At 61.8% G+C, this 22,804-nt stretch overlaps 1 long non-coding RNA gene across 1 annotated transcript in view; it reads right to left on the bottom strand.

Moving 5' to 3' along the window:
* Window positions 1-4,675: 4,675 nt before the first annotated feature.
* The window catches only part of LOC140213564 (uncharacterized), a 58,463-nt gene continuing 40,334 nt past the window's right edge, over window positions 4,676-22,804 (bottom strand). The window contains exon 2 of the long non-coding RNA XR_011890438.1: window positions 4,676-5,244. This is a non-coding gene — a long non-coding RNA (uncharacterized lncRNA). The remainder of the gene's footprint in view (window positions 5,245-22,804) is intronic.

Below are 22,804 nucleotides of genomic sequence, written 5' to 3'. Positions count from 1 at the left end.
TGTGATGCTGCTTAGTCTGCTTGCTAGTATTGACGTGGCTATCTTATAATCTGAGTTGAGCAACGTCACTGGACGCCAGGCGTTAACATCAAGTGGGTCAGCATTGGCCTTGAGAAGAAGGACGATTCTGCCTTGCGTGAAGGATGCCGGTTTTCTGTGATTCTTAATGACGTCGTTCAATGTTTTTACTAGACGTTCGCCTATTTCCGGAAAGAACTCCTGATAAAAGCCTATAAGGATTTCATCCGGCCCGGGGGCCGATTCTTTGTTCATTTTGCTGATTACTCGCAAGGCTTCTTCTTTTGTGATTGGTGCGTACAGGTGATCTTTGACTTCGTCTTTTATCTGTGGGAGTTGAGGCAGCCACGTGGTTGTGGTAGGTGCGGGTTGGCCGTCTTTTTCCTGCAGGATTTCTTGGAAATGATCCACAAAGATCTTTTCTATTTCTGTCTGTTCTGTTATTATATCCCCATTTTTGGAACGTATTCGCCTGATATTGGTCTTCACCATCAATTTATTGGCTTCACACTTAATATTTCCCTCATTTATGAACTGTTGTCCCTGGAGTCCCATCGGCTGGCTCGACCCATGTTTTATTTCTTTCATGTGTTCACGGTATCTGTCACGAAGGTCACTTAGATATTCCTGCATACAATAAGTCAACTCGCCTCCTCTTTCTATTATAAGGATCCTTCTGGAAATTTCATTTAGTTTTGCGGTGAGTTTCCGTTTTCTATTTTTTCCTGCTTCCATTAGTATGTCCTTCCACTGATTTTTCAAATCGTCCCACTCTGTGTCTTCTGGAGTAGCTTCCATGCATCTGGCGAGGTTCTGTTTAATGGTCTGACATGCCTCTGGGTCCCGTATGAGATTCACGTCCATTTTCCACCTGTTCGGTAAGGGCTCTGGTCCGCTCTGTCCTTTGATCTTGAAACTCAGGGGTCTATGATCCCTGAAAGATTTGCGTCCTTCCGGGCCATTTATGATGTGGATTTCCAAAACCTCGGAGATCAATTCCGCAGAGAAATATGCTCGGTCGAGACGTGATTGTGTAGTGCCACAGGAGCGTGTACTCCCAAACGAGTTGCCATGCGCCACTACCCAGGCGTCTGACATATTGTGGTGTACCAGTAATTTGTGTAGTTCCCTTGCGTGGTGGTTGGGTTTCCCCTGTCCTGGACCCCTGATGTCACGAAAAGCGTCCAAGACACAGTTGAAGTCTCCCACCACCGCGCAAGGTAACTTGGTGGGTATGTAATCCCAGAGGTCTTTGAAAAAGTCGTTCGTTAGGTTTCTAGAAACCGGTGCATACACGTTGATTATTCTGATTTTCTGGTTCCCTATGTACATATCCAGGCATATGATGCGGCCCTTCGTGTCATAGGTACAAAAGGACCTGTTACGAAAGCGGCCAGACACGAAAACTATTCCTGTTCCGCACGATTTGGAACATGTGAGAGAGAAAAAGGCGTCCACTCCGTTTTGTCGACGAAAGGATACCACATCTTGTGGAGTACGTATATTCGTTTCCTCTAGAAAAAGGATATCTATGCCCTTTTCTCGGGCGAAAGAAATTAATTGTCTTTGTTTATCGGGGTTGCGGAGTCCTCGAACATTGAACGTTGCACAATGGAGGCATTCCATTGACCGAAACAAAAGAAAAGGAAGAAGAAAAACAGTCCTACCAAAAGTGGGAGGTACCGTAGGACGGTTGATTTTTTTGTCAGATTTGGATGTCAACTGGCGTTTCTTCATGCTCTTTGCCGCACTCGTACTTTTGCCTTTTTCGCTTGTTCTGTTTCGCCTTCCGATAACTATTGCGGTTGGTGCCGCCAATCTTATCAGCTAATAATGATTGCATGAGCTACTTCGTCCCGTTCACATTGCCTAGGCGTGCTTAACGTAGTAGCCTCTGTTGTTGTATGTGAAGGGCGGCTTACAGTACCGCACCCGCTTCCCCCTTCTCGCCCTGTACAGTCAATTCCATGTCGCTGTCCGAGGAATCTGCCTTCTCACTTGCGGGTGATATCTTTCTGGGTTTTTTGAATGTCGACGTTTTAGCATCGCCCTCGCTACTTGACAACTCCCCTTTCTTTCTCCTTTGCGTGTTCGGGCTCTCGCTTTGTTTTGTGTTACCTTGTCCTTGGTGTCTGTTTTTTTTTAATGATCTAGATCGTTGTCTCTGTTCTTTCTTTACGGGATTGTTGGTGGGCGGCGTTCTTGAATCTTGCCTACTCTGGTGATTCGAGGCTTCTTTGTTCGCCGGCGTTTGTATGCCTGCTGTCGGCGAAACTTGCAAGGGGGGCGGTGGAAGCACATCTAGATGTTCTTCTGTTTCTGGTATGCGGTAACGCCCACTGCTCACGATTGGTTGTTCCTCCAAGTTCTTTTCCTTTTGCGCATGTAATCCGGAAGGTTGCTTTACATGTGATTGTTTTGAGTTCTGCGTTTTAGGATCGGGTTCTGGCACTTGGGGGATTGATCTTGACACGGGACTTTCGGTTGTATTGTTTTTGTCTGGGGCTGCTTTCGTATCATTATCAGTGGTTATCGTGCTATCGCTCGTCTCCCCTGAGGAGCTGGTTGGTGTGGGCCCCTCGGTTGATTTTTCATCTGTCGATTCGACCGGGCTAGCTGACTTGCTCATTTCCGTACTTGTTATCCCCGTTGATTCCTGACCACTGGTTGCGCTTTGCGCGTCACCATTCCAATAGTCCCGACGCGGAGTGGGAGGCTTTGTTACACGAGGCTGTAGCACCTGTAAACCTGAAGCCTGCGGCAGGGCTGGGAAGTCTTTATCGGATGAGGTGCCGCGTGCTGACGCTCCATCCGCCTTTGGAAGAGCCCACGCCGCTCCCGCGTACGATTTCGCGTAAGTGCGACTGCGGAAGCATGCTCGCGTGCCATGGTGTCCTCCGCATTTTCTACATTGTTCTTCGCATTCCGCGTCATTGTGCCCGAAGGCGCCACATCGCTTACAGAAAGGGGCGGTACATGCGTTAGCCATGTGGGCCCCGTCCCCACAGCGCGCACACACGCGCCGCATGCCCCGATATTCACACATGACACGGAAACCCTGAACTGTCAGAAAATTTGGGATGGGCTTGGTCATTTCTATCCTCACGACTCGCACACCGTTCAGTTTGTTAGACCGGTTGTTGGTCTTCGCGAACGAAATACTTTTGACTTTGCCGTACTGCTGTAAAGCAAAGGACAGGGATTCCGCCGACAAATACACAGGGTAGCGGTAAACGTTGACAAAAGTCACTGGTGGTCCAACCGCGTCAACCGGCACTTTAACCTTGTTAACAAAGAATCCTTCCGCTACCATTAAAGTAGTCGCTTGTGTGGCATTGCGGGTACAAACGAGAAATCTTGCTCCGCCCATATGCTGAAGAGCCAAAACGCTATCTTCCCCAGCTGTACTTTCTATCGCTTCGATAAGGTCGTCAATGGAAATGTCTCCGTCAGGAGCGTCAAACAAAAAACAGTTTTCCCTCAAAGGGGTCTCACAACTGGTCTCAGTGCTGGGGGGCGTTGCCATGCTGCTGCCGGCGTGGCTCCTCCGAGACTCGTGTCGGAACTAGGTTCCACTTGTGACGTGCAGCTGGCGCTGGGCGCCGCTGTACCCTGGTAGTCGGCGGGCTCAGCAGGTGGCGCTAGCTCCGCTATGGGTCGGGGGTTGGCCGGCGGCTCGACAGGGGGCGCTTGCAGAAGGGCTGGCTCCCTTGATCATCGGCCGCTCGGCAGGCGCTGGGGAGGCCCGCCGGGTTGCTCCGCCGCTCAACAGATGGCACTCGGGCAGGCAGGAAAGCAGGCTGGCGGGTTGCTCCTGGACGGAAGGCGCTCGTAGGCTCCTGGAGGTCCGCCGTGATCCCGACGCGACCTCCGGGGGGGACGATGACGACGCTTGACGAAGTCTTCTCGGCCTGGGGCAGCGTTCTTAGCCAAAAGGCTGAGAAGCGATGTCCTTCACTTCACTTCATTGTACTACTGCCTTGTGGGCGCCCTGCCGACATTGGTAACCTCAGCAACAGCGTGGGCAATATTATAAAATTCAGCCTGTCTAGAGACTCAACGCTCTCTATCTCACGGATGAACACGCAACGCCTCAGTCTTTCGCTGTTAACGAAACGCTGTCGCGTAGAAACGAGACCCGAGTGCAAGCTTGCTTGTAACGCGAAACCAACGAAGGCAACCTCGTAGAAAACGGAACAGGCGAGCGGAAAACGCGCAAGGGGAATGCTTACTTCCGTCTGAATGCGACCGCTCAAGGTGACCCTTCTTTGAGGGCTTCGTTTCAAGCCCGCGCGCAATTGTAATATACTACGCGCCTTTCCTTCATTTCTTTTTATTTACCGCAAGGCCCACTCAAAATTTTTATACGGCACAGGCCGGGACGGATCGCAACGTGTCGAATCGACCGGTACAATTAGGTAGCATGCCCCATGTACGAAGAAGAGCAACATAGAAGTGAATGAAAAAATAAATATAGAAAACGCTGCACACTCCTTCCAACCGGAAACATAGAGGGGAGAAAGATCGCCATCTGAAACACAGGCATTGCAAAAAAAAAAAAGTGCTACCTCATCATCTTACCATTACCGTGTGTGTGTATGTATATATGCATGTGTGCGTGCGTGTGTGTGTTTGTGTATATATATATATATATATATATATATATATATATATATATATATATATATATACGCACGCATGCTAGCATACCTTAAACGCAGCTGGAAAGCTCAGCCTTGCACAAGAACCACCCCCTTTCGCAAACCCCTTTGAAACATTCCAATGAGAAACACGAGTACAGCGAGGTCGTTCGAAACTGGCGCGAAAACGCATTGGCGCCATCTGTGTACGGAACTAGGAAAACCTGCGGACTTTGCTTACAGAAAGAAAGGTAGATGGCGCGAGTTAACGCTCCAATGCAAACTAAGAACGAGAGCCAGTGAATAATGGCAGAAACGTCTTGGGAAGAGAAAAAAAAACAAAAAAAACACGCAAAGGTTGTTGGCTTGTGCCAGCACTCTATATTACAGCGAGTAAAGAACATAGCATCTTCTACAACACCAGCTACAAAAAGAAGAACGTGAGAGGGGGAGAGACACAGGCGTGTTTCTTTGGAATGCAGAGCAAGCAGCACACACTATAAAGTGCCAAAGAGACGGGGAAAGCAGATGGCGCGAAGGTGTATGTCCTTGTAATTTCTAAATTACAACATGTACCGAAGTCCACCTACTGTCATTAGGTTGCTCCCACCTCCAGTTGCATTTAAAGTAAAATTACAGTCGCCTCAAAGGCAGAGTGAGAGAGAGAATAAGTACGCTTGCTTCGCGCAGCTGCAGCCGTTCAAATTTTACAGCAAGAGCACTCCCGAAAGCACAAAATCCGCTGCCGCCGGGGCGCAATGCGCTCGCTTCAGTAAATTGCCCTGCTGGCCTCGGCAACCAAGAGGTGTCGTGCGGCAGACTGCTGCATTGTAGCACACCGCAAACCGTGCAGACGTAAGCGATCGCCTCGACATCGCTGCGAGCGCTCGAAGAGACAAAGTCCGAAACCACGTGTGCCGGGGCGGTGCGAGCGCGACGCCTTTGACGCAACTTTTGCGTACAAGCCGCCGCACCGCCACGACGGAATCGCTGGCATCCCGCACGCAGCTGCATTGTGTCACGCCGGCAATCGTTGAAACACCACGCAGTCGTCGGCGTCGGCCCCGACATGGTTGCGAGCGCTGGAAGAGACAAAGTCCGAAACCGCGTGTGCCGGGGCGGCGCGAGCGCGACGCCTTTGACGCAACTTTTGCGTACAAGCCGCCGCACGGACACGACGGAGCCGGTGTCACCCAGCAGAGGGCTGCACTATAGCACGCCGGGAACCGGCAAAGAACCGCGCAGACGTCGTCGTTGGCCGCGGCGTTGCCGCGAGCACGCGAAGAGACAAAGTCCGAAAGGACGTCAGCCGGGGCGTCGAGCACGCCGCCCGCACTGTTCGCACGCGTGCTCGGAAATGGCGAAGGGGCCGCGCTAGCGTGCCTTGAATCGGTGAGCGGCGGTACCGCGGCGATCGCCAGAGCTCGAATCCGCCCTGCAAAAGCCAAATATTGGCGCTCGGCTCGGCGCAGTACGCCGCCGCGTCGCACGAGTACGGCCCCATGGAGGTCTGGGCACTTATCGCTGCTATTGTAAGGGGCCGTACGGCCCCAGCCGACATTGTACCGTAGTGCGATTTTCGGCTTGCGCGTGCTCGTGGCGGTGTCCGCGCACCGTTCCGACGTCGACAATCGTGCCCACGACTACGCGAGCGCTGGAAGAGACAAAGTCCGAAACCGCGTGTGCCGGGGCGGCGCGAGCGCGACGCCTTTGACGCAACTTTTGCGTACAAGCCGCCGCACGGACACGACGGAATCGCTGGCATCCCGCACGCAGCTGCATTGTGTCACGCCGGCAATCGTTGAAACACCACGCAGTCGTCGGCGTCGGCCCCGACATGGTTGCGAGCGCTGGAAGAGACAAAGTCCGAAACCGCGTGTGCCGGGGCGGCGCGAGCGCGACGCCTTTGACGCAACTTTTGCGTACAAGCCGCCGCACGGACACGACGGAGCCGGTGTCGCCCTGCAGAGGGCTGCACTATAGCACGCCGGGAACCGGCAAAGAACCGCGCAGACGTCGTCGTTGGCCGCGGCGTTGCCGCGAGCACGCGAAGAGACAAAGTCCGAAACGACGTCAGCCGGGGCGTCGAGCACGCCGCCCGCACTGTTCGCACGCGTGCTCGGAAATGGCGAAGGGGCCGCGCTAGCGTGCCTTGAATCGGTGAGCGGCGGTACCGCGGCGTTCGCGAGAGCTCGAATCCGCCCTGCAAAAGCCAAATATTGGCGCTCGGCTCGGCGCAGTACGCCGCCGCGTCGCACGAGTACGGCCCCATGGAGGTCTGGGCACTTATCGCTGCTACTGTAAGGGGCCGTACGGCCCCGGCCGACATTGTACCGTAGTGCGATGTTCGTCTTGCGCGTGCTCTTGGCGGTGTCCGCGCACCGTTCCGACGTCGACAATCGTGCCCACGACTACGCGAGCGCTGGAAGAGACAAAGTCCGAAACCGCGTGTGCCGGGGCGGCGCGAGCGCGACGCCTTTGACGCAACTTTTGCGTACAAGCCGCCGCACGGACACGACGGAATCGCTGGCATCCCGCACGCAGCTGCATTGTGTCACGCCGGCAATCGTTGAAACACCACGCAGTCGTCGGCGTCGGCCCCGACATGGTTGCGAGCGCTGGAAGAGACAAAGTCCGAAACCGCGTGTGCCGGGGCGGCGCGAGCGCGACGCCTTTGACGCAACTTTTGCGTACAAACCGCCGCACGGACACGACGGAGCCGGTGTCGCCCTGCAGAGGGCTGCACTATAGCACGCCGGGAACCGGCAAAGAACCGTGCAGACGTCGTCGTTGGCCGCGGCGTTGCCGCGAGCACGCGAAGAGACAAAGTCCGAAACGACGTCAGCCGGGGCGTCGAGCACGCCGCCCGCACTGTTCGCACGCGTGCTCGGAAATGGCGAAGGGGCCGCGCTAGCGTGCCTTGAATCGGTGAGCGGCGGTACCGCGGCGATCGCCAGAGCTCGAATCCGCCCTGCAAAAGCCAAATATTGGCGCTCGGCTCGGCGCAGTACGCCGCCGCGTCGCACGAGTACGGCCCCATGGAGGTCTGGGCACTTATCGCTGCTACTGTAAGGGGCCGTACGGCCCCGGCCGACATTGTACCGTAGTGCGATTTTCGTCTTGCGCGTGCTCGTGGCGGTGTCCGCGCACCGTTCCGACGTCGACAATCGTGCCCACGACTACGCGAGCGCTGGAAGAGACAAAGTCCGAAACCGCGTGTGCCGGGGCGGCGCGAGCGCGACGCCTTTGACGCAACTTTTGCGTACAAGCCGCCTCACGGACACGACGGAATCGCTGGCATCCTGCACGCAGCTGCATTGTGTCACGCCGGCAATCGATGAAACACCACGCAGTCGTCGGCGTCGGCCCCGACATGGTTGCGAGCGCTGGAAGAGACAAAGTCCGAAACCGCGTGTGCCGGGGCGGCGCGAGCGCGACGCCTTTGACGCAACTTTTGCGTACAAGCCGCCGCACGGACACGACGGAGCCGGTGTCACCCAGCAGAGGGCTGCACTATAGCACGCCGGGAACCGGCAAAGAACCGCGCAGACGTCGTCGTTGGCCGCGGCGTTGTCGCGAGCACGCGAAGAGACAAAGTCCGAAAGGACGTCAGCCGGGGTGTCGAGCACGCCGCCCGCACTGTTCGCACGCGTGCTCGGAAATGGCGAAGGGGCCGCGCTAGCGTGCCTTGAATCGGTGAGCGGCGGTACCGCGGCGATCGCGAGAGCTCGAATCCGCCCTGCAAAAGCCAAATATTGGCGCTCGGCTCGGCGCAGTACGCCGCCGCGTCGCACGAGTACGGCCCCATGGAGGTCTGGGCACTTATCGCTGCTACTGTAAGGGGCCGTACGGCCCCGGCCGACATTGTACCGTAGTGCGATTTTCGGCTTGCGCGTGCTCGTGGCGGTGTCCGCGCACCGTTCCGACGTCGACAAACGTGCCCACGACTACGCGAGCGCTGGAAGAGACAAAGTCCGAAACCGCGTGTGCCGGGGCGGCGCGAGCGCGACGCCTTTGACGCAACTTTTGCGTACAAGCCGCCGCACGGACACGACGGAATCGCTGGCATCCCGCACGCAGCTGCATTGTGTCACGCCGGCAATCGTTGAAATACCACGCAGTCGTCGGCGTCGGCCCCGACATGGTTGCGAGCGCTGGAAGAGACAAAGTCCGAAACCGCGTGTGCCGGGGCGGCGCGAGCGCGACGCCTTTGACGCAACTTTTGCGTACAAGCCGCCGCACGGACACGACGGAGCCGGTGTCGCCCTGCAGAGGGCTGCACTATAGCACGCCGGGAACCGGCAAAGAACCGCGCAGACGTCGTCGTTGGCCGCGGCGTTGCCGCGAGCACGCGAAGAGACAAAGTCCGAAACGACGTCAGCCGGGGCGTCGAGCACGCCGCCCGCACTGTTCGCACGCGTGCTCGGAAATGGCGAAGGGGCCGCGCTAGCGTGCCTTGAATCGGTGAGCGGCGGTACCGCGGCGATCGCCAGAGCTCGAATCCGCCCTGCAAAAGCCAAATATTGGCGCTCGGCTCGGCGCAGTACGCCGCCGCGTCGCACGAGTACGGCCCCATGGAGGTCTGGGCACTTATCGCTGCTACTGTAAGGGGCCGTACGGCCCCGGCCGACATTGTACCGTAGTGCGATTTTCGTCTTGCGCGTGCTCTTGGCGGTGTCCGCGCACAGTTCCGACGTCGACAATCGTGCCCACGACTACGCGAGCGCTGGAAGAGACAAAGTCCGAAACCGCGTGTGCCGGGGCGGCGCGAGCGCGACGCCTTTGACGCAACTTTTGCGTACAAGCCGCCGCACGGACACGACGGAATCGCTGGCATCCCGCACGCAGCTGCATTGTGTCACGCCGGCAATCGTTGAAACACCACGCAGTCGTCGGCGTCGGCCCCGACATGGTTGCGAGCGCTGGAAGAGACAAAGTCCGAAACCGCGTGTGCCGGGGCGGCGCGAGCGCGACGCCTTTGACGCAACTTTTGCGTACAAGCCGCCGCACGGACACGACGGAGCCGGTGTCACCCTGCAGAGGGCTGCACTATAGCACGCCGGGAACCGGCAAAGAACCGCGCAGACGTCGTCGTTGGCCGCGGCGTTGCCGCGAGCACGCGAAGAGACAAAGTCCGAAACGACGTCAGCCGGGGCGTCGAGCACGCCGCCCGCACTGTTCGCACGCGTGCTCGGAAATGGCGAAGGGGCCGCGCTAGCGTGCCTTGAATCGGTGAGCGGCGGTACCGCGGCGATCGCCAGAGCTCGAATCCGCCCTGCAAAAGCCAAATATTGGCGCTCGGCTCGGCGCAGTACGCCGCCGCGTCGCACGAGTACGGCCCCATGGAGGTCTGGGCACTTATCGCTGCTACTGTAAGGGGCCGTACGGCCCCGGCCGACATTGTACCGTAGTGCGATTTTCGTCTTGCGCGTGCTCGTGGCGGTGTCCGCGCACCGTTCCGACGTCGACAATCGTGCCCACGACTACGCGAGCGCTGGAAGAGACAAAGTCCGAAACCGCGTGTGCCGGGGCGGCGCGAGCGCGACGCCTTTGACGCAACTTTTGCGTACAAGCCGCCTCACGGACACGACGGAATCGCTGGCATCCTGCACGCAGCTGCATTGTGTCACGCCGGCAATCGTTGAAACACCACGCAGTCGTCGGCGTCGGCCCCGACATGGTTGCGAGCGCTGGAAGAGACAAAGTCCGAAACCGCGTGTGCCGGGGCGGCGCGAGCGCGACGCCTTTGACGCAACTTTTGCGTACAAGCCGCCGCACGGACACGACGGAGCCGGTGTCACCCAGCAGAGGGCTGCACTATAGCACGCCGGGAACCGGCAAAGAACCGCGCAGACGTCGTCGTTGGCCGCGGCGTTGTCGCGAGCACGCGAAGAGACAAAGTCCGAAAGGACGTCAGCCGGGGCGTCGAGCACGCCGCCCGCACTGTTCGCACGCGTGCTCGGAAATGGCGAAGGGGCCGCGCTAGCGTGCCTTGAATCGGTGAGCGGCGGTACCGCGGCGATCGCCAGAGCTCGAATCCGCCCTGCAAAAGCCAAATATTGGCGCTCGGCTCGGCGCAGTACGCCGCCGCGTCGCACGAGTACGGCCCCATGGAGGTCTGGGCACTTATCGCTGCTACTGTAAGGGGCCGTACGGCCCCGGCCGACATTGTACCGTAGTGCGATTTTCGGCTTGCGCGTGCTCGTGGCGGTGTCCGCGCACCGTTCCGACGTCGACAAACGTGCCCACGACTACGCGAGCGCTGGAAGAGACAAAGTCCGAAACCGCGTGTGCCGGGGCGGCGCGAGCGCGACGCCTTTGACGCAACTTTTGCGTACAAGCCGCCGCACGGACACGACGGAATCGCTGGCATCCCGCACGCAGCTGCATTGTGTCACGCCGGCAATCGTTGAAATACCACGCAGTCGTCGGCGTCGGCCCCGACATGGTTGCGAGCGCTGGAAGAGACAAAGTCCGAAACCGCGTGTGCCGGGGCGGCGCGAGCGCGACGCCTTTGACGCAACTTTTGCGTACAAGCCGCCGCACGGACACGACGGAGCCGGTGTCGCCCTGCAGAGGGCTGCACTATAGCACGCCGGGAACCGGCAAAGAACCGCGCAGACGTCGTCGTTGGCCGCGGCGTTGCCGCGAGCACGCGAAGAGACAAAGTCCGAAACGACGTCAGCCGGGGCGTCGAGCACGCCGCCCGCACTGTTCGCACGCGTGCTCGGAAATGGCGAAGGGGCCGCGCTAGCGTGCCTTGAATCGGTGAGCGGCGGTACCGCGGCGATCGCCAGAGCTCGAATCCGCCCTGCAAAAGCCAAATATTGGCGCTCGGCTCGGCGCAGTACGCCGCCGCGTCGCACGAGTACGGCCCCATGGAGGTCTGGGCACTTATCGCTGCTACTGTAAGGGGCCGTGCGGCCCCGGCCGACATTGTACCGTAGTGCGATTTTCGTCTTGCGCGTGCTCGTGGCGGTGTCCGCGCACCGTTCCGACGTCGACAATCGTGCCCACGACTACGCGAGCGCTGGAAGAGACAAAGTCCGAAACCGCGTGTGCCGGGGCGGCGCGAGCGCGACGCCTTTGACGCAACTTTTGCGTACAAGCCGCCTCACGGACACGACGGAATCGCTGGCATCCCGTACGCAGCTGCATTGTGTCACGCCGGCAATCGTTGAAACACCACGCAGTCGTCGGCGTCGGCCCCGACATGGTTGCGAGCGCTGGAAGAGACAAAGTCCGAAACCGCGTGTGCCGGGGCGGCGCGAGCGCGACGCCTTTGACGCAACTTTTGCGTACAAGCCGCCGCACGGACACGACGGAGCCGGTGTCGCCCTGCAGAGGGCTGCACTATAGCACGCCGGGAACCGGCAAAGAACCGCGCAGACGTCGTCGTTGGCCGCGGCGTTGCCGCGAGCACGCGAAGAGACAAAGTCCGAAACGACGTCAGCCGGGGCGTCGAGCACGCCGCCCGCACTGTTCGCACGCGTGCTCGGAAATGGCGAAGGGGCCGCGCTAGCGTGCCTTGAATCGGTGAGCGGCGGTACCGCGGCGATCGCGAGAGCTCGAATCCGCCCTGCAAAAGCCAAATATTGGCGCTCGGCTCGGCGCAGTACGCCGCCGCGTCGCACGAGTACGGCCCCATGGAGGTCTGGGCACTTATCGCTGCTACTGTAAGGGGCCGTACGGCCCCGGCCGACATTGTACCGTAGTGCGATTTTCGGCTTGCGCGTGCTCGTGGCGGTGTCCGCGCACCGTTCCGACGTCGACAAACGTGCCCACGACTACGCGAGCGCTGGAAGAGACAAAGTCCGAAACCGCGTGTGCCGGGGCGGCGCGAGCGCGACGCCTTTGACGCAACTTTTGCGTACAAGCCGCCGCACGGACACGACGGAATCGCTGGCATCCCGCACGCAGCTGCATTGTGTCACGCCGGCAATCGTTGAAATACCACGCAGTCGTCGGCGTCGGCCCCGACATGGTTGCGAGCGCTGGAAGAGACAAAGTCCGAAACCGCGTGTGCCGGGGCGGCGCGAGCGCGACGCCTTTGACGCAACTTTTGCGTACAAGCCGCCGCACGGACACGACGGAGCCGGTGTCGCCCTGCAGAGGGCTGCACTATAGCACGCCGGGAACCGGCAAAGAACCGCGCAGACGTCGTCGTTGGCCGCGGCGTTGCCGCGAGCACGCGAAGAGACAAAGTCCGAAACGACGTCAGCCGGGGCGTCGAGCACGCCGCCCGCACTGTTCGCACGCGTGCTCGGAAATGGCGAAGGGGCCGCGCTAGCGTGCCTTGAATCGGTGAGCGGCGGTACCGCGGCGATCGCCAGAGCTCGAATCCGCCCTGCAAAAGCCAAATATTGGCGCTCGGCTCGGCGCAGTACGCCGCCGCGTCGCACGAGTACGGCCCCATGGAGGTCTGGGCACTTATCGCTGCTACTGTAAGGGGCCGTGCGGCCCCGGCCGACATTGTACCGTAGTGCGATTTTCGTCTTGCGCGTGCTCGTGGCGGTGTCCGCGCACCGTTCCGACGTCGACAATCGTGCCCACGACTACGCGAGCGCTGGAAGAGACAAAGTCCGAAACCGCGTGTGCCGGGGCGGCGCGAGCGCGACGCCTTTGACGCAACTTTTGCGTACAAGCCGCCTCACGGACACGACGGAATCGCTGGCATCCCGCACGCAGCTGCATTGTGTCACGCCGGCAATCGTTGAAACACCACGCAGTCGTCGGCGTCGGCCCCGACATGGTTGCGAGCGCTGGAAGAGACAAAGTCCGAAACCGCGTGTGCCGGGGCGGCGCGAGCGCGACGCCTTTGACGCAACTTTTGCGTACAAGCCGCCGCACGGACACGACGGAGCCGGTGTCGCCCTGCAGAGGGCTGCACTATAGCACGCCGGGAACCGGCAAAGAACCGCGCAGACGTCGTCGTTGGCCGCGGCGTTGCCGCGAGCACGCAAAGAGACAAAGTCCGAAACGACGTCAGCCGGGGCGTCGAGCACGCCGCCCGCACTGTTCGCACGCGTGCTCGGAAATGGCGAAGGGGCCGCGCTAGCGTGCCTCGAATCGGTGAGCGGCGGTACCGCGGCGATCGCCAGAGCTCGAATCCGCCCTGCAAAAGCCAAATATTGGCGCTCGGCTCGGCGCAGTACGCCGCCGCGTCGCACGAGTACGGCCCCATGGAGGTCTGGGCACTTATCGCTGCTACTGTAAGGGGCCGTACGGCCCCGGCCGACATTGTACCGTAGTGCGATTTTCGTCTTGCGCGTGCTCGTGGCGGTGTCCGCGCACCGTTCCGACGTCGACAATCGTGCCCACGATTACGCGAGCGCTGGAAGAGACAAAGTCCGAAACCGCGTGTGCCGGGGCGGCGCGAGCGCGACGCCTTTGACGCAACTTTTGCGTACAAGCCGCCGCACAGATACGACGGAATCGCTGGCATCCCGCACGCAGCTGCATTGTGTCACGCCGGCAATCGTTGAAACACCACGCAGTCGTCGGCGTCGGCCCCGACATGGTTGCGAGCGCTGGAAGAGACAAAGTCCGAAACCGCGTGTGCCGGGGCGGCGCGAGCGCGACGCCTTTGACGCAACTTTTGCGTACAAGCCGCCGTACGGACACGACGGAGCCGGTGTCGCCCTGCAGAGGGCTGCACTATAGCACGCCGGGAACCGGCAAAGAACCGCGCAGACGTCGTCGTTGGCCGCGGCGTTGCCGCGAGCACGCGAAGAGACAAAGTCCGAAACGACGTCAGCCGGGGCGTCGAGCACGCCGCCCGCACTGTTCGCACGCGTGCTCGGAAATGGCGAAGGGGCCGCGCTAGCGTGCCTTGAATCGGTGAGCGGCGGTACCGCGGCGTTCGCGAGAGCTCGAATCCGCCCTGCAAAAGCCAAATATTGGCGCTCGGCTCGGCGCAGTACGCCGCCGCGTCGCACGAGTACGGCCCCATGGAGGTCTGGGCACTTATCGCTGCTACTGTAAGGGGCCGTACGGCCCCGGCCGACATTGTACCGTAGTGCGATTTTCGTCTTGCGCGTGCTCTTGGCGGTGTCCGCGCACCGTTCCGACGTCGACAATCGTGCCCACGACTACGCGAGCGCTGGAAGAGACAAAGTCCGAAACCGCGTGTGCCGGGGCGGCGCGAGCGCGACGCCTTTGACGCAACTTTTGCGTACAAGCCGCCGCACGGACACGACGGAATCGCTGGCATCCCGCACGCAGCTGCATTGTGTCACGCCGGCAATCGTTGAAACACCACGCAGTCGTCGGCGTCGGCCCCGACATGGTTGCGAGCGCTGGAGGAGACAAAGTCCGAAACCGCGTGTGCCGGGGCGGCGCGAGCGCGACGCCTTTGACGCAACTTTTGCGTACAAGCCGCCGCACGGACACGACGGAGCCGGTGTCGCCCTGCAGAGGGCTGCACTATAGCACGCCGGGAACCGGCAAAGAACCGTGCAGACGTCGTCGTTGGCCGCGGCGTTGCCGCGAGCACGCGAAGAGACAAAGTCCGAAACGACGTCAGCCGGGGCGTCGAGCACGCCGCCCGCACTGTTCGCACGCGTGCTCGGAAATGGCGAAGGGGCCGCGCTAGCGTGCCTTGAATCGGTGAGCGGCGGTACCGCGGCGATCGCCAGAGCTCGAATCCGCCCTGCAAAAGCCAAATATTGGCGCTCGGCTCGGCGCAGTACGCCGCCGCGTCGCACGAGTACGGCCCCATGGAGGTCTGGGCACTTATCGCTGCTACTGTAAGGGGCCGTACGGCCCCGGCCGACATTGTACCGTAGTGCGATTTTCGTCTTGCGCGTGCTCGTGGCGGTGTCCGCGCACCGTTCCGACGTCGACAATCGTGCCCACGACTACGCGAGCGCTGGAAGAGACAAAGTCCGAAACCGCGTGTGCCGGGGCGGCGCGAGCGCGACGCCTTTGACGCAACTTTTGCGTACAAGCCGCCTCACGGACACGACGGAATCGCTGGCATCCTGCACGCAGCTGCATTGTGTCACGCCGGCAATCGTTGAAACACCACGCAGTCGTCGGCGTCGGCCCCGACATGGTTGCGAGCGCTGGAAGAGACAAAGTCCGAAACCGCGTGTGCCGGGGCGGCGCGAGCGCGACGCCTTTGACGCAACTTTTGCGTACAAGCCGCCGCACGGACACGACGGAGCCGGTGTCACCCAGCAGAGGGCTGCACTATAGCACGCCGGGAACCGGCAAAGAACCGCGCAGACGTCGTCGTTGGCCGCGGCGTTGTCGCGAGCACGCGAAGAGACAAAGTCCGAAAGGACGTCAGCCGGGGCGTCGAGCACGCCGCCCGCACTGTTCGCACGCGTGCTCGGAAATGGCGAAGGGGCCGCGCTAGCGTGCCTCGAATCGGTGAGCGGCGGTACCGCGGCGATCGCCAGAGCTCGAATCCGCCCTGCAAAAGCCAAATATTGGCGCTCGGCTCGGCGCAGTACGCCGCCGCGTCGCACGAGTACGGCCCCATGGAGGTCTGGGCACTTATCGCTGCTACTGTAAGGGGCCGTACGGCCCCGGCCGACATTGTACCGTAGTGCGATTTTCGTCTTGCGCGTGCTCGTGGCGGTGTCCGCGCACCGTTCCGACGTCGACAATCGTGCCCACGATTACGCGAGCGCTGGAAGAGACAAAGTCCGAAACCGCGTGTGCCGGGGCGGCGCGAGCGCGACGCCTTTGACGCAACTTTTGCGTACAAGCCGCCGCACAGACACGACGGAATCGCTGGCATCCCGCACGCAGCTGCATTGTGTCACGCCGGCAATCGTTGAAACACCACGCAGTCGTCGGCGTCGGCCCCGACATGGTTGCGAGCGCTGGAAGAGACAAAGTCCGAAACCGCGTGTGCCGGGGCGGCGCGAGCGCGACGCCTTTGACGCAACTTTTGCGTACAAGCCGCCGCACGGACACGACGGAGCCGGTGTCGCCCTGCAGAGGGCTGCACTATAGCACGCCGGGAACCGGCAAAGAACCGCGCAGACGTCGTCGTTGGCCGCGGCGTTGCCGCGAGCACGCGAAGAGACAAAGTCCGAAACGACGTCAGCCGGGGCGTCGAGCACGCCGCCCGCACTGTTCGCACGCGTGCTCGGAAATGGCGAAGGGGCCGCGCTAGCGTGCCTTGAATCGGTGAGCGGCGGTACCGCGGCGATCGCGAGAGCTCGAATCCGCCCTGCAAAAGCCAAATATTGGCGCTCGGCTCGGCGCAGTACGCCGCCGCGTCGCACGAGTACGGCCCCATGGAGGTCTGGGCACTTATCGCTGCTACTGTAAGGGGCCGTACGGCCCCGGCCGACATTGTACCGTAGTGCGATTTTCGTCTTGCGCGTGCTCGTGGCGGTGTCCGCGCACCGTTCCGACGTCGACAATCGTGCCCACGACTACGCGAGCGCTGGAAGAGACAAAGTCCGAAACCGCGTGTGCCGGGGCGGCGCGAGCGCGACGCCTTTGACGCAACTTTTGCGTACAAGCCGCCTCACGGACACGACGGAATCGCTGGCATCCCGCACGCAGCTGCATTGTGTCACGCCGGCAATCGTTGAAACACCACGCAGTCGTCGGCGTCGGCCCCGACATGGTTGCGAGCGCTGGAAGAGACAAAGTCCGAAACCGCGTGTGCCGGGGCGGCGCGAGCGCGACACCTTTGACGCAACTTTTGCGTACAAGCCGCCGCACGGACACGACGGAGCCGGTGTCGCCCTGCAGAGGGCTGCACTATAGCACGCCGGGAACCGGCAAAGAACCGCGCAGACGTCGTCGTTGGCCGCGGCGTTGCCGCGAGCACGCGAAGAGACAAAGTCCGAAAGGACGTCAGCCGGGGCGTCGAGCACGCCGCCCGCACTGTTCGCACGCGTGCTCGGAAATGGCGAAGGGGCCGCGCTAGCGTGCCTTGAATCGGTGAGCGGCGGTACCGCGGCGATCGCCAGAGCTCGAATCCGCCCTGCAAAAGCCAAATATTGGCGCTCGGCTCGGCGCAGTACGCCGCCGCGTCGCACGAGTACGGCCCCATGGAGGTCTGGGCACTTATCGCTGCTACTGTAAGGGGCCGTACGGCCCCGGCCGACATTGTACCGTAGTGCGATTTTCGTCTTGCGCGTGCTCGTGGCGGTGTCCGCGCACCGTTCCGACGTCGACAATCGTGCCCACGACTACGCGAGCGCTGGAAGAGACAAAGTCCGAAACCGCGTGTGCCGGGGCGGCGCGAGCGCGACGCCTTTGACGCAACTTTTGCGTACAAGCCGCCTCACGGACACGACGGAATCGCTGGCATCCTGCACGCAGCTGCATTGTGTCACGCCGGCAATCGTTGAAACACCACGCAGTCGTCGGCGTCGGCCCCGACATGGTTGCGAGCGCTGGAAGAGACAAAGTCCGAAACCGCGTGTGCCGGGGCGGCGCGAGCGCGACGCCTTTGACGCAACTTTTGCGTACAAGCCGCCGCACGGACACGACGGAGCCGGTGTCACCCAGCAGAGGGCTGCACTATAGCACGCCGGGAACCGGCAAAGAACCGCGCAGACGTCGTCGTTGGCCGCGGCGTTGTCGCGAGCACGCGAAGAGACAAAGTCCGAAAGGACGTCAGCCGGGGCGTCGAGCACGCCGCCCGCACTGTTCGCACGCGTGCTCGGAAATGGCGAAGGGGCCGCGCTAGCGTGCCTTGAATCGGTGAGCGGCGGTACCGCGGCGATCGCCAGAGCTCGAATCCGCCCTGCAAAAGCCAAATATTGGCGCTCGGCTCGGCGCAGTACGCCGCCGCGTCGCACGAGTACGGCCCCATGGAGGTCTGGGCACTTATCGCTGCTACTGTAAGGGGCCGTACGGCCCCGGCCGACATTGTACCGTAGTGCGATTTTCGGCTTGCGCGTGCTCGTGGCGGTGTCCGCGCACCGTTCCGACGTCGACAAACGTGCCCACGACTACGCGAGCGCTGGAAGAGACAAAGTCCGAAACCGCGTGTGCCGGGGCGGCGCGAGCGCGACGCCTTTGACGCAACTTTTGCGTACAAGCCGCCGCACGGACACGACGGAATCGCTGGCATCCCGCACGCAGCTGCATTGTGTCACGCCGGCAATCGTTGAAATACCACGCAGTCGTCGGCGTCGGCCCCGACATGGTTGCGAGCGCTGGAAGAGACAAAGTCCGAAACCGCGTGTGCCGGGGCGGCGCGAGCGCGACGCCTTTGACGCAACTTTTGCGTACAAGCCGCCGCACGGACACGACGGAGCCGGTGTCGCCCTGCAGAGGGCTGCACTATAGCACGCCGGGAACCGGCAAAGAACCGCGCAGACGTCGTCGTTGGCCGCGGCGTTGCCGCGAGCACGCGAAGAGACAAAGTCCGAAACGACGTCAGCCGGGGCGTCGAGCACGCCGCCCGCACTGTTCGCACGCGTGCTCGGAAATGGCGAAGGGGCCGCGCTAGCGTGCCTTGAATCGGTGAGCGGCGGTACCGCGGCGATCGCCAGAGCTCGAATCCGCCCTGCAAAAGCCAAATATTGGCGCTCGGCTCGGCGCAGTACGCCGCCGCGTCGCACGAGTACGGCCCCATGGAGGTCTGGGCACTTATCGCTGCTACTGTAAGGGGCCGTGCGGCCCCGGCCGACATTGTACCGTAGTGCGATTTTCGTCTTGCGCGTGCTCGTGGCGGTGTCCGCGCACCGTTCCGACGTCGACAATCGTGCCCACGACTACGCGAGCGCTGGAAGAGACAAAGTCCGAAACCGCGTGTGCCGGGGCGGCGCGAGCGCGACGCCTTTGACGCAACTTTTGCGTACAAGCCGCCTCACGGACACGACGGAATCGCTGGCATCCCGCACGCAGCTGCATTGTGTCACGCCGGCAATCGTTGAAACACCACGCAGTCGTCGGCGTCGGCCCCGACATGGTTGCGAGCGCTGGAAGAGACAAAGTCCGAAACCGCGTGTGCCGGGGCGGCGCGAGCGCGACGCCTTTGACGCAACTTTTGCGTACAAGCCGCCGCACGGACACGACGGAGCCGGTGTCGCCCTGCAGAGGGCTGCACTATAGCACGCCGGGAACCGGCAAAGAACCGCGCAGACGTCGTCGTTGGCCGCGGCGTTGCCGCGAGCACGCGAAGAGACAAAGTCCGAAACGACGTCAGCCGGGGCGTCGAGCACGCCGCCCGCACTGTTCGCACGCGTGCTCGGAAATGGCGAAGGGGCCGCGCTAGCGTGCCTTGAATCGGTGAGCGGCGGTACCGCGGCGATCGCGAGAGCTCGAATCCGCCCTGCAAAAGCCAAATATTGGCGCTCGGCTCGGCGCAGTACGCCGCCGCGTCGCACGAGTACGGCCCCATGGAGGTCTGGGCACTTATCGCTGCTACTGTAAGGGGCCGTACGGCCCCGGCCGACATTGTACCGTAGTGCGATTTTCGTCTTGCGCGTGCTCGTGGCGGTGTCCGCGCACCGTTCCGACGTCGACAATCGTGCCCACGACTACGCGAGCGCTGGAAGAGACAAAGTCCGAAACCGCGTGTGCCGGGGCGGCGCGAGCGCGACGCCTTTGACGCAACATTTGCGTACAATCCGCCGCACGGACACGACGGAATCGCTGGCATCCCGCACGCAGCTGCATTGTGTCACGCCGGCAATCGTTGAAACACCACGCAGTCGTCGGCGTCGGCCCCGACATGGTTCCGAGCGCTGGAAGAGACAAAGTCCGAAACCGCGTGTGCCGGGGCGGCGCGAGCGCGACGCCTTTGACGCAACTTTTGCGTACAAGCCGGCGCACGGACACGACGGAGCCGGTGTCGCCCTGCAGAGGGCTGCACTATAGCACGCCGGGAACCGGCAAAGAACCGCGCAGACGTCGTCGTTGGCCGCGGCGTTGCCGCGAGCACGCGAAGAGACAAAGTCCGAAACGACGTCAGCCGGGGCGTCGAGCACGCCGCCCGCACTGTTCGCACGCGTGCTCGGAAATGGCGAAGGGGCCGCGCTAGCGTGCCTCGAATCGGTGAGCGGCGGTACCGCGGCGATCGCCAGAGCTCGAATCCGCCCTGCAAAAGCCAAATATTGGCGCTCGGCTCGGCGCAGTACGCCGCCGCGTCGCACGAGTACGGCCCCATGGAGGTCTGGGCACTTATCGCTGCTACTGTAAGGGGCCGTACGGCCCCGGCCGACATTGTACCGTAGTGCGATTTTCGTCTTGCGCGTGCTCGTGGCGGTGTCCGCGCACCGTTCCGACGTCGACAATCGTGCCCACGATTACGCGAGCGCTGGAAGAGACAAAGTCCGAAACCGCGTGTGCCGGGGCGGCGCGAGCGCGACGCCTTTGACGCAACTTTTGCGTACAAGCCGCCGCACAGACACGACGGAATCGCTGGCATCCCGCACGCAGCTGCATTGTGTCACGCCGGCAATCGTTGAAACACCACGCAGTCGTCGGCGTCGGCCCCGACATGGTTGCGAGCGCTGGAAGAGACAAAGTCCGAAACCGCGTGTGCCGGGGCGGCGCGAGCGCGACGCCTTTGACGCAACTTTTGCGTACAAGCCGCCGCACGGACACGACGGAGCCGGTGTCGCCCTGCAGAGGGCTGCACTATAGCACGCCGGGAACCGGCAAAGAACCGCGCAGACGTCGTCGTTGGCCGCGGCGTTGCCGCGAGCACGCGAAGAGACAAAGTCCGAAACGACGTCAGCCGGGGCGTCGAGCACGCCGCCCGCACTGTTCGCACGCGTGCTCGGAAATGGCGAAGGGGCCGCGCTAGCGTGCCTTGAATCGGTGAGCGGCGGTACCGCGGCGATCGCGAGAGCTCGAATCCGCCCTGCAAAAGCCAAATATTGGCGCTCGGCTCGGCGCAGTACGCCGCCGCGTCGCACGAGTACGGCCCCATGGAGGTCTGGGCACTTATCGCTGCTACTGTAAGGGGCCGTACGGCCCCGGCCGACATTGTACCGTAGTGCGATTTTCGTCTTGCGCGTGCTCGTGGCGGTGTCCGCGCACCGTTCCGACGTCGACAATCGTGCCCACGACTACGCGAGCGCTGGAAGAGACAAAGTCCGAAACCGCGTGTGCCGGGGCGGCGCGAGCGCGACGCCTTTGACGCAACTTTTGCGTACAAGCCGCCTCACGGACACGACGGAATCGCTGGCATCCCGCACGCAGCTGCATTGTGTCACGCCGGCAATCGTTGAAACACCACGCAGTCGTCGGCGTCGGCCCCGACATGGTTGCGAGCGCTGGAAGAGACAAAGTCCGAAACCGCGTGTGCCGGGGCGGCGCGAGCGCGACGCCTTTGACGCAACTTTTGCGTACAAGCCGCCGCACGGACACGACGGAGCCGGTGTCGCCCTGCAGAGGGCTGCACTATAGCACGCCGGGAACCGGCAAAGAACCGCGCAGACGTCGTCGTTGGCCGCGGCGTTGCCGCGAGCACGCGAAGAGACAAAGTCCGAAACGACGTCAGCCGGGGCGTCGAGCACGCCGCCCGCACTGTTCGCACGCGTGCTCGGAAATGGCGAAGGGGCCGCGCTAGCGTGCCTTGAATCGGTGAGCGGCGGTACCGCGGCGATCGCCAGAGCTCGAATCCGCCCTGCAAAAGCCAAATATTGGCGCTCGGCTCGGCGCAGTACGCCGCCGCGTCGCACGAGTACGGCCCCATGGAGGTCTGGGCACTTATCGCTGCTACTGTAAGGGGCCGTACGGCCCCGGCCGACATTGTACCGTAGTGCGATTTTCGTCTTGCGCGTGCTCGTGGCGGTGTCCGCGCACCGTTCCGACGTCGACAATCGTGCCCACGACTACGCGAGCGCTGGAAGAGACAAAGTCCGAAACCGCGTGTGCCGGGGCGGCGCGAGCGCGACGCCTTTGACGCAACTTTTGCGTACAAGCCGCCTCACGGACACGACGGAATCGCTGGCATCCCGCACGCAGCTGCATTGTGTCACGCCGGCAATCGTTGAAACACCACGCAGTCGTCGGCGTCGGCCCCGACATGGTTGCGAGCGCTGGAAGAGACAAAGTCCGAAACCGCGTGTGCCGGGGCGGCGCGAGCGCGACGCCTTTGACGCAACTTTTGCGTACAAGCCGCCGCACGGACACGACGGAGCCGGTGTCGCCCTGCAGAGGGCTGCACTATAGCACGCCGGGAACCGGCAAAGAACCGCGCAGACGTC

The sequence above is a fragment of the Dermacentor andersoni genome, chromosome 10, assembly GCF_023375885.2.
Source record: "Dermacentor andersoni chromosome 10, qqDerAnde1_hic_scaffold, whole genome shotgun sequence".
In the NCBI taxonomy this organism is placed as follows: Eukaryota; Metazoa; Arthropoda; class Arachnida; order Ixodida; family Ixodidae; genus Dermacentor; species Dermacentor andersoni.
The sequence above is the reverse complement of the archived record's forward strand: the minus strand, read 5'-3'. Positions and strand labels throughout refer to the sequence as shown.